This window comes from Bos indicus x Bos taurus, chromosome 10 (assembly GCF_003369695.1).
Source record: "Bos indicus x Bos taurus breed Angus x Brahman F1 hybrid chromosome 10, Bos_hybrid_MaternalHap_v2.0, whole genome shotgun sequence".
NCBI classification, from domain to species: Eukaryota; Metazoa; Chordata; class Mammalia; order Artiodactyla; family Bovidae; genus Bos; species Bos indicus x Bos taurus.
Window position 1 is genome coordinate 79002988 of NC_040085.1, and position 14708 is coordinate 79017695.

At 46.2% G+C, this 14708-nt stretch overlaps 1 protein-coding gene across 1 annotated transcript in view; it reads right to left on the bottom strand.

The window, feature by feature from the left end:
• Nucleotides 1-183, bottom strand: part of ELMSAN1 (ELM2 and Myb/SANT domain containing 1) — a 72688-nt gene extending 72505 nt beyond the window's left edge. Inside the window, exon 1 of the mRNA XM_027552379.1 lies at nucleotides 43-183. The gene's annotated coding sequence lies outside the window, so the exon portion shown is untranslated. The remainder of the gene's footprint in view (nucleotides 1-42) is intronic.
• Nucleotides 184-14708: the final 14525 nt, after the last annotated feature.

The window sequence follows — 14708 nt, forward strand, 5'->3', positions numbered from 1 at the left end:
CGCCGCGGCTGCGGAGGGGGAGCGCCGAGCCCCGCGACTCACCTGCGCGCTGGATCCCGGGGCCGCTCGGAGGGGCGCGGGGCTCGGGGCGCAGGCGAGCAGGGCTCGCAGACTCAAACTTTGTTGCTCTCGGGACGGCGCAGTCGTCACTTCCTCGCGGAGCGGGTGGCGCGGCCCGGGCGGTGACCCAGCAGCTCGCGCGGTGGCGCGCCGGGCCCTGCAGCCGCCCGCGCCCCCGGCTTTGCGCGCCCTCGGCTGCGGAGGGAAGAGGGCTACGGTCCGCCTGCGTCCCTCCGGGGGAGGCTCTCTCCAGCCTGGTCGTTTCCGCGCGAAGATGTGCTGGATCCGGGAAGATGGTGTTGGGGTTCCGGGGCCCAGAACTGGAGTTCCAAGGAAAACAAAGGATGGGAAAGGAGGAAGAGAAAGTTTTTCTGTTTGGTGTTGAGGCTAGAAAATCATGTTAGAAAACACGGGGCTCTGTGTTCGCTTTTGCTTTGCCTTTGTTTTGTTTGCACCAAATAATGCCTAAGCTGGGCCTTAAAACTCGAGTCTCCTCTTCCCACATCCCCTCAAATGATCGGCACTCTTGTCCTTCGTCATTTCCAGGGATTATAAGGGCGCATGACGTACAGCGTTTATGACTGACTTCAGGGGGCAATCTCAGCACCCAAGTTGGGGCTGCAAAATAGTTTTTGTTCTAATCCTCCCTCGCGATTTCCACCTCCTTCTTTATACTCAACTCACAGACCTCTTCGGGGCCTGACACAAGTCTGTGTTTCGTCATGGACCAAAAGTGACTTGGAGAGTAGGGTGGCGTCCTGACAAAAGGAGCTTCAGGCAGTAGTAACTCCGAAATCTATCATCGCCCAAAGTACATTAGCTCACGCTATTAAAAACTACAACAACCAAAAGCCATCTTTTAAGTTTCCGATAAGTAGCAGCAAAGTAGTTTAAATGGCAGAGGCAGTCTTTCGGGAGGCAGTCTTTCAGGAAGAACTCCTGATCCGGTAAAGCTGGAGAGAAAACCGGTTAGCCTTTGCTGTGGTTTAAAAAAAAAAAAAGCAGACATTTGAAAAGGCAGTGGAGGGCTTTCATAACAGAAACATTAGCTTCATTGTAACTTGTGAAAACAGGGACCTTTTCAAAGGTGGTTCAAAAGCATCAGTTAGGACTCAACAATTTTCCCTTTTCCCCCAAATACTGCTGCTACTAGCACATTGGTCAGATCACAGAACCGCCTGTTCCAAGGCTTCATCTTTTTACGAAGGCACAGGAAACCGCAGAGTTGAGTGAAGGCTTTGTCCAGAAAGGTGGATGTAAAACTGATAGAAAGTGACACCTGAGAAATTATCCTCAGGTCTGCATTAATACCGAGTGGGAAACCACAAAGGCAGGCTCACCCAAAGGTTAGGAGTATGAAGACAGACGGTCTCCTAGCAACATGTAAGGCCCTACATGGTAGCCCTGTATGCACTGCTCTCATTTCTACTGAGACATTATTAATTCAGTTCAGTTCAGTTCAGTCGCTCAGTCGTGTCCGACTCTTCTCAACCCCATGAATCGCAGCACGCCAGGCCTCCCTGTCCATCACCAACTCCCAGAGTTCACTGAGACTCACGTCCATTGAGTCGGTGATGCCATCCAGCCATCTCATCCTCTGTCGCCCCCTTCTCCTCCTGCCCCCAATCCCTCCCAGCATCAGAGTCTTTTCCAATGAGTCAACTCTTCGCATTATTAATGGCATATTTTAAATAACCACATGTATCAGGTGAGAAAAGCAATCTTGCTTTGAGAAATAAGTTCATTACTAGACTCTCAATCATTATAAATTCTCTGAAACTTTCCCAACACGCTATTTGGGGGTGGTGGTGGTGGAGGGATTGTCCATTTCAATTGTGAAATAGAAGTTAATTTCTCAATGTGCTCTGCTTAAAGCAGGTGATGATGATAATCTAGGCATAGAGAGAATATGCTTCTGAAAATCTTGTTATACTCCATCTTCGCTAGAACAAGAGCAGAATATTTCTTTGTTCAGTATTGTGATTCTGAATTCTCAGTCACAGTTTCATGAATATTCAGTATTCCTGCACGCCCAGGAATAATTAGCAGACAGTGTAAATGTCTGAAGGATACTTATGCATGCACGGACATGCATCGCTTTTTCTCTGTATAGGGTGACATATTTGCTGGAGTATCACCAAGTGCAGAAGCTGTTGCAGGCACCCTCGAAAACAGCCCCCTGCTAACAGGGGTCCCCTCCCTCTGGGTATTCATGCCCTATACAATCTCCTCTTCTTGAATGTGGGCTAGACTAATGGACTCAATTCTAACAAATCACGTGTGGCAGAAGTCATGTGATGTCACTGCTGAGACTAGGTTATTAAAAAAACCTAATGTGGCTTCCATCTTCGGTGCTCTGTTTCTTTTCTTGCTCTTTCTTGGATCACTCACTGTAGGGGAAGCTAGTTGCCATGTCGTAAGGCAACCCTGTAGATGAGGCTCAAGGCCGCCCAACAACCACAGGAGTTAGCTTGACAAGGGATACCTCCCTTTGGCCCCCTCCCAATCAAGCCTTCAGGTGAGGCCTTCAACCCCAGCCAGCAGCTGCCTCATGAAAGCCCTTGTGGCAGAGATACCCAGCTAAGCTGCCTGGATTCCTGACCCACAGAGATTGTAAGATAGTTAATATTTGTTGTCTCAAGCTGCTGTGTTTTGGAGTAATTTGTTACACAGGCACAGATGACTAATGCACAGAGAAAAGAGAAGTAAATCATTAGGGGTCCAATAACAAGCTCACACACATTTCCTGGTCCCTCACCTGGAAAGCAGGGCATAGAGAAAGAGGCAGGGTCCTAGACCAGTCCTAAGTGTAACAAGCAAATCCTAAGAACAGAAGACCCAGTCCTTACCCTTTTTTACAGAACAGGGGTCATCCTTAACTTTAAAATAGGTGAGAGAGCATGTGTTGCTGCTCAGTCCCTGGCAGCCCTGGTATTGAGTGTCATCAACCTGCTAGTGAGTGCAGATGTCTTTGTGTCACAAGAATTGACGTCTGTCCAGGTGTCCTCTTCCTCCTCCTCAGGGCATCTGCTCTGATCCCCAAGACCTTGGCACACCCAGTGACTGTGGAGTCAGACCGTGGTCCTGGAAGGGAGCTCAAAAGACAGGCCTTCAACCCTGGCATCCAGTAGAGATAGGTCCAAATGTGGGAACACAGAAGGGATAGGGGATTTCAGCGGGGGATCCAAAAGAAAGGCATGTGGTCCAGCTGTCGAAGAGCAAGCTGTGAACTAACTCTGATAAGAATCGTCTCCACGCTGCTTCCAGGACTACAAAGAACTTTCTGTCCATGTGATGGTTATCTTTCTCTCAGCATCACTTCCTCTCTGACTGGAGCTAATTATTTGAAAACACAAAACAAAATTTTAGGAAGCAGGAAAGATGTTCTACTCCTTTGCCCCTTTCCATGGCATCTACTTAGGGCTGCTCCCCACCCCCCATGTTCCCCTCCCCTCAGCCAGTCCCACAGAAGCTGGCAATTGTAGAAGCTGTTTCTGTTTCCCCTCCAGAGACACTAAGCTCTGATTCTTCTCATGTGCAGTGGCTACAGCTGCTGTGTTGCCATGCCGTCATCTGGTTGCTATGACTTATGAGGTTGTGGATGTGCCAGAACGTGAATCTATTAATTTAACAGGAACTAGGCTCAGCACATACATTCCCTGTTAGGTCATTTGCTTTGCTACCTAAACCACATCCAATGTGTTCAGCAATGGGAACATTTCCTAGAGTCTGGCTTTACAAAAATGCTAAATGCCCTGAATTTTGCATCTGCACAGTCAGTTTTATATTATTAAATTATTGTGGAGGACATAAAGACATTCTAGCAGGGGTATGCAAAGAGATTAGCTCAGGGAAAAAAAATTAAGGGGAGGGAAATAGGCAAAGTCTCTAGTCTTCATCCTCTACAAACTGAGGTCCTTTCTGCAGGAGGTGTCCGTCCTCACTTCGGTAGAAATCCTGTCCTGAGCCGGGCTGCTCAGTGACAAGGTCTAAGCCCTGGGGCACTGGTGATGGGTGCCACAGTGAGAGAAACCGCTGTCCTCTTCTGGGGAACCCAAAAGCAGGCATTTTTCATTCACCCCTTCAATTAGCACTTACTGAATGTCTACTGGTGGGTGTGCAAGAGAAACAAAGATGAAAAGGACAAAGTCTCTCCCTAGTGGAAGAGAAAGACACATAAACTAGAATGCAACGTGAGAGGTATAATAATCTACTTCTACCTCAGGTACTATGAACTTCCAGAGAAGGAAGCAAGTCAGTCTGGAGAAGTGGGTTATGGGTCACTGCCAGTGTTTTTCTTTTAAAAAAATTGTTTTCAAATTATCAGATGCATTGCATTAAGTAATAATTATTATTTGGTATAGCTTTTGTTTCCCTTGTGTACAATAATATATTTTTGTATGGAATCATAGTGTAAAACGTATTTCCTGCATGCAGTCAAAGAAGTGTGAAAGTTCTGGGTTTAAAGAGTAATGAAGAACTATCAGAACTGCTGACAGCCTATGATGGGCCAGGCCTCAAGGTGCTGTCCCATTACATAGTTGAAGAGACAAGTCGTGACTTAAGACAGTCTTCAGATCCTTCTGAATTCTCCTTTAGTAAATCAAGACCAAGCCTAAAGAACCAGCTCCTTGAGTCCTCTCTGAACAGAGTAGAGGCCCCTTCCACCCACGCCAGTTAGCCCACCTCTAAGGCAATGAAAGAGCAGCCACTGCCTTTCTGGCCTGCCAGACGGTGGGAGGGGAAAGAGGGAAGTGAGAAGAGGCTCAGAGATGCATCGTGGAGACTTCTCTGCTAGTCCAGTGGCTAAGACTCCATGCTCCCTATGCAGGGGGCACCAGTTCAATCCCCGGTCAGGGAACTAGATCCCACCAGCTGCAGCTAAGAGTTCACATGCCACAAATAAAGATCCTGCATGCTGCAACTAAGAACTGGTGCAGCCAGATGAATTTTTCTTTTTTTTTTTTTAAGTATTATGCTTTTCCTTCTCTCCAGGTCTCAGATGGGAGTGGGGAAGGTGCATTACCTAATGAGTGTTCTTCAATCAGGGGCTTCCTAGGCAGCACTATTGGTAAAGAATGCAGTACAGGAGACATAAGAGACGCGGGTTCAATCCCTGGGTTGGGAAAATCCCCTGGAGAAGGGCATGGCAACCCACTCCAGTAACTTTGCCTGGACAATCCCATGGACAGAGGAGTCTGACAGGCAACAGTTCATAGGGTTGCAAAGAGTCAGACATGACTGAAGCAACTTAGCACACACGTACATAGGCAAGCACAAGGGGCAGGGGGGGAGTGGTTCTCACCCAGCCCCGCCACTGGCACTCTGAGATAGCTGCCTCCACACTGGCTTTGTACCCCACAGAGGGCAGCCATTTCAAAGTGAACCTGGTGGTCAAGCTGGGGAGGCGGAGCCAGGCCCGAGGCTTAGCGTTCCTGAGTTCCCGCGGTTTCCACGAGGCATAGCCAGCCTGTTGAGAGCCAGCAGCCTTCCGTGGAACTGCCCTGGTGGAGCAAGGTGACCCTGCAACAAGCTCAGGGCAGACATGGGTCTGCACTACTGAAAACACAGGGGAAAATGAGCACCAAGTTGCAAAGCGGGAGATGCCAGTGCTGGGAGGCAGGGGGTGGCTTTACTAAAGAATCCACAAGTTCGTGTGCTGTAACTGGTACCATCAGGGGCCTGCCCAGCCAGCAGAAACCGAGAAGACGGGGCATCTTGATATGATGGTTAGGAACAAGGATCTGGGGCTGCCCACACACTGCCTGGTTTCATGTCCCATCTCTGCCACATACTACCCATGTGACCTTGGACAAGTTACTTACCCTTTTTGCGTCTCAGATTCCTTGTCTATAAAATGAGGATCATTGCACATACTTGATAAGGTTGTTATAATATTTAAATTAGTTTGATTTTTTTTTTTTTTTACTGCACCAAATCTCAGCTGCAATGCTTGGGATCTTCAATCTTCAGTTTGTGGCACGTGGGATCTTTAGTTTTAGCGTGTGGGATCTAGTTCCCTGCCCAAGGATCGAACCTGGGTTCCTTGCATTGAGAGTGTGCAGTCTTAGCCACTGGATCACCAGGGAAGTCCCAAGAATTAGTTTGTAAAGCTCTTATATATGTGTTCCTTAAGTGTCAGTTATATAAGGAAATCGTTCACCAAGCAAAAGGAATTCTATAGGGATGTCATAGGACTCCAAGGCCTCCAAATTGGATTTTTAGTAAAAAATCCCCCCAATCATCAGCTCATGAGCGAAGCTGGATCAGCTGTAGACTGTACATCTAGGATATGGTTTAAGTTAAAAGGTTTGGCCCCTCTGCATAGTCTGGCTGAAAAGATAGACACAGAAGTTTAAGTAAGACATTCAGTTCAGTTCAGTTCAATCCCTCAGTCATGTCCAATTCTTTGAGACCCCATGGATCGCAGCATGCCGGGCCTCCCTGTCCATCACCAACTCCCAGAGTTTACTCAAACTCATGTCCATCAAGTCAGTGATGCCATCTAGCCATCTCTTCCTCTGTCATCCCCTTCTCCTCCTGCCCCCAATCCCTCCCAGCATCAGGGTCTTTTCCAATGAGTCAACTCTTCGCATGAGGTGGCCAAAGTATTGGAGTTTCAGCTTTAGCATCATTCCTTCCAAAGAAATCCCAGGACTGATCTCCTTCAGAATGGACTGGTTATGGAGAAGGAAATGGCAACCCACTCCAGTATTCTTGCCTGGAAAAGTCCATGGACAGAGGAGCCTGGCTGGCTGCAGTCCATGGGGTTACATGACTGAGCATGTGTGCATGAGGGTGGAGAGTCACGGGTTGGTAGCAATAAACTGGTAGAACTTAAAAAAAAAAAAAAAAAGCATGGACTGGTTGGATTTCCTTGCAGTCCAAGGGACTCTCAAGAGTCTTCTCCAACACCACAGTTCAAAAGCATCAATTCTTCAGTGCTCAGATTTCTTCATAGTTCAACTCTCACATCCATACATGACCACTGGAAAAACCATAGCCTTGACTAGACGAACCTTTGTTGGCAAAGTAATGTCTCTGCTTTTGAATATGCTATCTAGGTTGGTCATAACTTTCCTTCCAAGAAGTAAGTGTCTTAATTTCATGGCTGCAGTCACCATCTACAGTGATTTTGGAGCCCCAAAAAATAAAGCCTGACACTGTTTCCACTGTCTCCCCATCTATTTCTCATAAAGTGATGGGACCAGATGCCATGATCTTCGTTTTCTGAATGTTGAGCTTTAAGCCAACTTTTTCACTCTCCACTTTCACTTTCATCAAGAGGCTTTTTAGTTCCTCTTCACTTTCTGCCATAAGGGTGGTGTCATCTGCATATCTGAGGTTATTGATATTTCTCCTGGCAAACTTGATTCCAGCTTGTGCTTCCTCCAGCCCAGCGTTTCTCATGATGTACTCTGCATATAAGTTAAATAAGCAGGGTGACAATATACAGCCTTGACGTATTTCTATCTGGAACCAGTCTGTTGTTCCATGTCCAGTTCTAACTGTTGCTTCCTGACCTGCATACAGGTTTCTCAAGAGGCAGGTCAGGTGGTCTGGTATTCCCATCTCTTTCAGAATTTTCCACAGTTTATTGTGATCCACACAGTCAAAGGCTTTGGCATAAATAGATATTTATGAAAGCAGAAATAGATGTTTTTCTGGAACTCTCTTGCTTTTTCCATGATCCAGTGGATGTTGGCAATTTGATCTCTGGTTCCTCTGCCTTTTCTAAAACCAGCTTGAACATCTGGAAGTTCTTGGTTCACATATTGCTAAAGCCTGGCTTGGAGAATTTTGAGCATTACTTTACTATCATGTGAGATGAGTGCAATTGTGTGATAGTTTGAGCGTTCTTTGGGATTGGAATGAAAACTGACCTTTTCCAGTCCTATGGCCACTGCTGAGTTTACCAAATTTGCTGGCATATTGAATGCAGCACTTTCACAGCATCATCTTTCAGGATTTGAAATAACTCAACTGGAATTCCATCACCTCCACTAGCTTTGTTCGTAGTAATGCTTTCTAAGGCCCACTTGACTTCACATTCCACTTACCTTCAATTGTCCAAATGCAATTTAAGAGGGGATTGTGGTTGGTTAACAGAATAACAGTCCTCCCCAAAATGTCCATGTCCAAATTCCTAGAACCTATGAATGTTAATTCCCCCAATAAGGGAAGATTGCTAATTGTGCTATGCTGTGTTGGGTCGCTCAGTCGTGTCCCACTCTTTGTGACCCCATGGACTGTAGCCTGCCAGGCTCCTCTGTCCATGGGGATTCTCCAGACAAGAATACTGGAGTGGGTTGCCATGCCCTCCTCCAGGAGATCTTCCCAACCCAGGGACTGAACCCAAGTTTGCTAATTAGCTCATCTTAAAATAAGGAGATTTTCCTGGATTGTTGGGATGGGCCAATGTAATCACAAGGATCCTTAAACATAGAAGAGGGAGGCAGAAAAGGAATCAGCCAGAGGGAGACTTTGAAAGAATGGTCAGAGAGATACAAGGTTGCCAGCTTTGAAGATGGAGAAAAAGTGTCATGAGCCAAAAATGGAGGTGACTTCCACACACTGGAGAAGGTAAGTAAACAGATTCTCTCAGAGACTCCAGAAAAGAATGCAGCCCTACTGACACCTTGATTTTAGCCCATTAGATAAAAATCTGCATTGCTTTAAGCTACCAATTTTGTGGTAATGTGTTACAGTAGCCATAGAAAACTCTTACAGGAGCATTTTCTAAATGTAGTATTTTCTGGGAAGTATTTGCCTCATGTGTTAGACACATGTGTTACAATGTGTATTAGAAGCCCCAGTTTTCAGATTACAATTTGAGCAGGAAGTCTAGCTGGGTGGGCCAGGCACAGTACCAGAATGTCAGCTCCCTGGCAGGTTCCCAGAGTAACAGGCCCTTGAAACTCAGGGACAGGTCTTTTAAAGTACAATGGTATACAGTTTCATCCTCTGCTTTAGGGATGAACTCCCAACACGCAAACTGTTTCTTGGAGCTTCTCAGAAGTGGTAACTGCTGCTGCTGTTGCTAAATCACTTCAGTCGTGTCCGACTCTGTGCGACCCCATAGACGGCAGCCCACCAGGCTCCCCCGTCCCTGGGATTCTCCAGGCAAGAACACTGGAGTGGGTTACCATTTCCTCCTCCAATGCATGAAAGTGAAAAGTGAAAGTGAATTCGCTCAGTCCTGTCTGACTCTTTGCGACTCCATGAACTGCAGCCCACCAGGCTCCTCCATCCATGGGATTCTCCAGGCAAGAGCACTGGAGTGGGGTGCCATTAGCAGGCCACAATATGGAGGGCAAGTGTAGAAATGGTTAATGAAAGTAAACCAGAGTCAGCTGTCAAAAGCTGCTGTGGAAATTCTCTGTGCATTTGATGACCACACTTTCCCAGAAAGATTGTGTTACCACCCAGAGTTTGTAAATGAATCTTTCTTTTCACAATGAAGAGGAAAACACAAACCCAAGAGTCAAGGCAGTTTACACAGCATTCCTGGGATCTAGGTCAGCCAGCAACGCCAGACTTCAATCACTCTTCATAGGTTGCTTTTTCCTGTTCATAGCTCAAAGGTTAAGCTCCCTGCACGGTGGGGAGAAAGTTTTGTCACAATCCTCTTGCCAGTAATAAATATTGGTCCTGGGACATCACTCTTAGCAGCAACATAGGAGGTGTCATTCGAGTTCTCAGGCCAAGAAGTTGCTAGACATTCATGAGATTATCTTAGGTCTCATGACTTATGGGAAAAGGAAGTCCTCCTATTCTGGGTGTGGTAATATCTGGGGATTACCACACAAGGGACCACATAGTGTGGCCATATATAGAGTCTGTGAGCTCTTTGGGGAGTCTTTGTGAACTGGAATTTTTCACAGTATCTCCAAGGAACTGTGTTAGAAAAGCTGTAGTTTGTGGATTTCTTACACAGGGCACAAGACCCTGTGGACTCCCTAATGTATCCCCTTTTATTGATACATCCTAATTTCAAATAGTTTTCCAGAGAGCATTAAGGTGGAAGGACCACTTTGGATGACCAGGTCTACACGTCCATTTATTTATTTATTTATTTATTTTTACACGTCCATTTAGAGCAGCCCAGGCCATCAGCTGGACCATTTATGGCCTCTGTCACTCTTGTATTTTTCTTTTTTTGGCTGCATTGGGTCTTTGTTGCATCATGTGGAATCTTTCATTGAGGTACGGGTACATGGACTCTCCAGTTGTGATGCACAGGCTCCAGAGCATGAGGGCTCAGTAGCTGTGACATGTGGGATCTTAGTTACCCGACCAGGGATCGAACCCACATCCCCTGAATTGCAAGGCGTATTCTTAACCACTGGACCACCAGAGAAATTCCTCTATCACTCTTTTAGAATCACTCTTGAAAGCTATCCCATTTGAACAGCCTTTGCCCTGCACTGTGGGGCTTTGCCTGGTTTCCTGACATAATTTTTCCCTTTGCCCCTAGTAGGAGGGTGTGGTCACTGACTCACCTTCCAGGCTCTCCCCATCTGAGATCAGTGAATTGGTTAACTTCCACCCGATGTGGTTGCAAAGAACCGGAGGACCTATAGAATGCCACTGAACCCCCATGTGGACCATATCCAGGTTCCTGGTGTTCTGACTATGGCTATGAGCTCCTGTCTTGAGCTGCATTGATCTTCCTTTAGCCTAAGAATTCATCCTCCCCTAGGCAGAGTACCCAAATCAACAGCCTTGATGCCTAACAATCAGCGGTCTGGATTCTGGGTCTTGGTTACAGGATTCAAAACAACTGCTTTAGAGATGGAGACCATGTAACAATTAAAGGCTGATTTGGTGACCCATCAGTCTTGGTTTCAAATGAGAGACTAGAACAAATCAGGGGGATCTTGTAAACTGTATTGTGGTGACTGGCAAACCTTACCCCGTTTATTACAGGTATTGACGGACGCAGATGGCTGTACATTGATACCTGACTGCAGTGTGGCCCCCGTGGCTCTCCCAGCATGCCCTGTTTCCAAGAAGCTGATTTGGAAGGCTACATTCTTCTCCTTTCTGTGAAGTTATGGAGCTTCTAGAGGTTTCTAACAGCTGTGCAAAGGAACACTTTGAATTGCCTAAACCCTGTCAAGGCAGTGAATCAAGGGCTATGGGCATCAAAAAGTGAGACACATGCCAAAATCCACAAACAAACCTTCACATGTTCTTTCCACAACCAAAACCAATAGGAATCAATAGAGCAAGGACAGGATTAACTGGCCTCCACTTCCACTTGCCTGTCTTCCCCACCCCTGGCCTTCTGCTGTAGCTATAGGGCTGTGAGCTCACGCACATCACATGGAGCTCACGCACATCACATTTCTGCATACCTTGTGTGTGTCCCTTGTGAGCAGACTGCCCTTTGTTCCAAGCTATCTTTTTCAGGTTGTGTCTTTCTCAGACCAAAGTACAGGCCTGCTTACTAACTATTGCTTCAAATGTGGTTTCCTAAAGCTTAGGGTTCCTCTCTCACAATGGGCCTCACTGTAAGGGCAGGTCACCTGGCCCTCTTTGTATTGCCTTTGGGAACTGGGATTCAGGAATCACCACAGGAAAATGTCCATACTCTTGCTACTGTTGCTGTGGATAAAGAAGTCCTTTGTTTCTGATGCAGAGGTCTTCTGTGTTCTGCCAGCATCCATGTGGCAAGTTAACTTGTTAACTTGCAAAGTGGGTAAAAAACATCTGAGAGCCTTCACAGTTATTGACAACTTCTTTTTTTTCTCATATAACACTCCTCCTGACCCACCAGCTCATGCCCCTCAGGCCTGTGATCCCTAAAGCCTCTTTGGTAGTTTGGGGCCAAGGGGAAACTACTCCCACAGAGGTGAGACAAACCAAAAAACCAAATTAAAGAGCAAGGTTGAAGCTAGGGCAGGACTGAGATATCAAGAAGCTTGGTTTAAACCCAAGACTGGGGACAGCTTGTACTTCTGGGCTGTTTATAGCTATATCGTTGATTATATGTTCCAGTCAACTGACAGGCAATTCTAAACCCACTTAGGTAAACAAACTCATTGATTTTCTCATATGTAAAATAAAGTGATTTGGATTACATTATTTCTGAGGTTCTTTCCAGCTACGATATTTGTGCGTTATGAATGTGTGACACAGCTGCCTAGTGCACACACTAGGCACTCGACCTAATTTAAAATAATGATTGCAAAGAGGACTGTGATGTAGTAGAAAGAACATAGCATTATAACTTAAGAAATCTGAATTCCACAATGAAAGGTAATATATTCTGTGCTGTGTGCTTAGTCACTCAGTTGTGCCCGACTCTGGGACCCACTGACTGTAGCCTGCAAGGCTCCTCTGTCTAAATGTGTATAAGGTCTTTTAATACCCAAATAACCCATTTTTTAATTTTTTGAGACAAGAGGGTTATTTATGAGATCTAGCTAAAAAGTGGATCACATTGTCTCAGGTTTGGGTTTCAGTGAAAGCACTCCTTTCTACTAACAAAGTTATTCACTGTTGGGGAAAAAAGGAAGCCTGAATTCCAGGCCCATTGGACAAGTGACTTGGCAAGATTGAGGAGGCAAGATGTTTTTAGGTGGCTCAAGAGTGTGCATTAAATCACAATGAAAAAGTAAGTTTTTTTTCAATTCTCTTTCTATTTTTCTGATTATGTCAAAGGGAGTGAGTGAGTGAAAGTCGCTCAGTTGTGTCCGACTCTTTGCGACCCCATGAACTATACCGTCCATGGAATTCTCTAGTCCAGAACACTGGAGTGGGTAGCCTTTCCCTTCTCTAGGGGATCTTCCCTACCCAGGGATTGAACCAAGGTCTCCCGCATTGTGGGTGGATTCTTTACCAACTAAGCCATAAGGTCCGTTTACTGTTAGCGTGTCTTTGTGTTTAGTTGCTAAATTGTGTCCCACTCTTTTATGACCCCGTGGACTGTAGCCTGCCAGGCTCCTCTGCCCGTGGGATTTTTCAGGCAAGAATACTGGAGTAGGTAGCCATTCTCTTCTCCAGGGTGTCTTCTCAACCCAGGGATGGAACCCACATCTCCTGCATTGCATTCTTTACCGCTGAGTCACCAGGAAAGCCCTAGTGTGTCTTTAACAGCTCGTTAATATGCACTAATTTTCCTTTTCACAAAGAAAGAGAGGTCACAAGCTCAGACACTTCACAGACTGCACTGTTTACTGACCCACAAAATGGGAAGAGTGATAATATCTCCCTCAGTTTGTTAAGAAGGAAATAACACAGCATCTGAAACCCTCAACCCAGGGCCCAGCTGGTAGATGGCTTCTGATAAAGTAGAAAGGTTGATAACTTGGCTCAGCATCCATCCTGGTGCAGCCCTGGCCCTTCACTCCCACATCCTTATGATAACCCTGTGTGGTAGGTGCTGTTATTCCTGCTCAATAACCCCACGAAGTAGCTATGGTTCTCCTAGTGTTACAGATGAGTGAGCTAAGGCTCAGAGAGGTTAAGTAACTTGCCTGAAGTTTTAGAACCGGTAAGTGGCTCCAGGTGAGGTTCAAACCCCACTCTCTCTGAGAGAACTCTACTCTTTCCCCTCCCACCAACTATGACACCAGACCTGTTAAATAGGAACCCCCTAGCTAGCGGTGGGGAACAGGGGGTCACAGAAGGAACTCTGAGTCCCTGTCTTGCTGGTGAGCAACCTCACTCCCACTGCCAGTCTGGGACAGCCTCAGGGACCTGGTTCCCGGTCCTCTTTTTCCGATGTCTCCCCTATCCCCATTTGCCCAGTGGAAAATTCTCTGTCTTCATTCAGTGATTGGAGTCCTTTCATTAGCCTCTTAACTCTGTTGCTGGGACTCCACCACCTTCTGCTGGGCTTTTATTCTTCAACCATCTTGCTTGTTTAGACTTTGGCCAATTGCTTGACACTGGATCCATGGAACCTCCACCTCCCTTTGCCCCAGTTTGTCATGAGCAGGTGTGTGGGCAGCATGTAGTCTGCTTTTCTCTTGGGCCACTGCCAGTCCACGATTCAGGCCACCATTGGCTCTTGACTGAACAACTGTAACATACTCTATTCTTGCTTAACTCTCTTCCTTCTCCAAAGTACAGCTAAGAAAAGTTTTCTGACGTGCCACCCGATTGTGAAACTTTCCTGTTGATCCTTCAGCATTTCCCATGGATTAAAATCTTGACCCCTTAGTCTGGTTTTTAAAGACCTTTGTGAACTGGTGCCTACTGAACCCTTCAGCTTATTCTCTCTGCAGTCTTCGTTCCCTATGAGCTGGTCATGTTGTCACTAGCTGCAGTCTCTGAATGCTTCTGGATGTCCTTGGCACACAGTCGGTGCACCTTTACATACTCCAATAGTATACTGCATCATCCACTATTGTAATGAGGCAGAACTATTCTAGGGGAGGACCTAGGAGCCTAAGCCTTGGAGTCAAAGGATAGATTGAAATTCTAGTAATGCCACTTGCCTGAGCTGTATGACCTTGGGCAAGTCACTCAACCTCTCTGGGATTCCATTTCCTTGTCTGTAAGATGAAGCTAATAATAGTATCTACTAATAGGATTCTTGTGAGGACTACATGAAACAATGCATGGCCAATGACTTAGCGCAGAGTCCAGTGCATAGTGAACATGCAGTAAATACTAGTTATTATTATGTCACCACA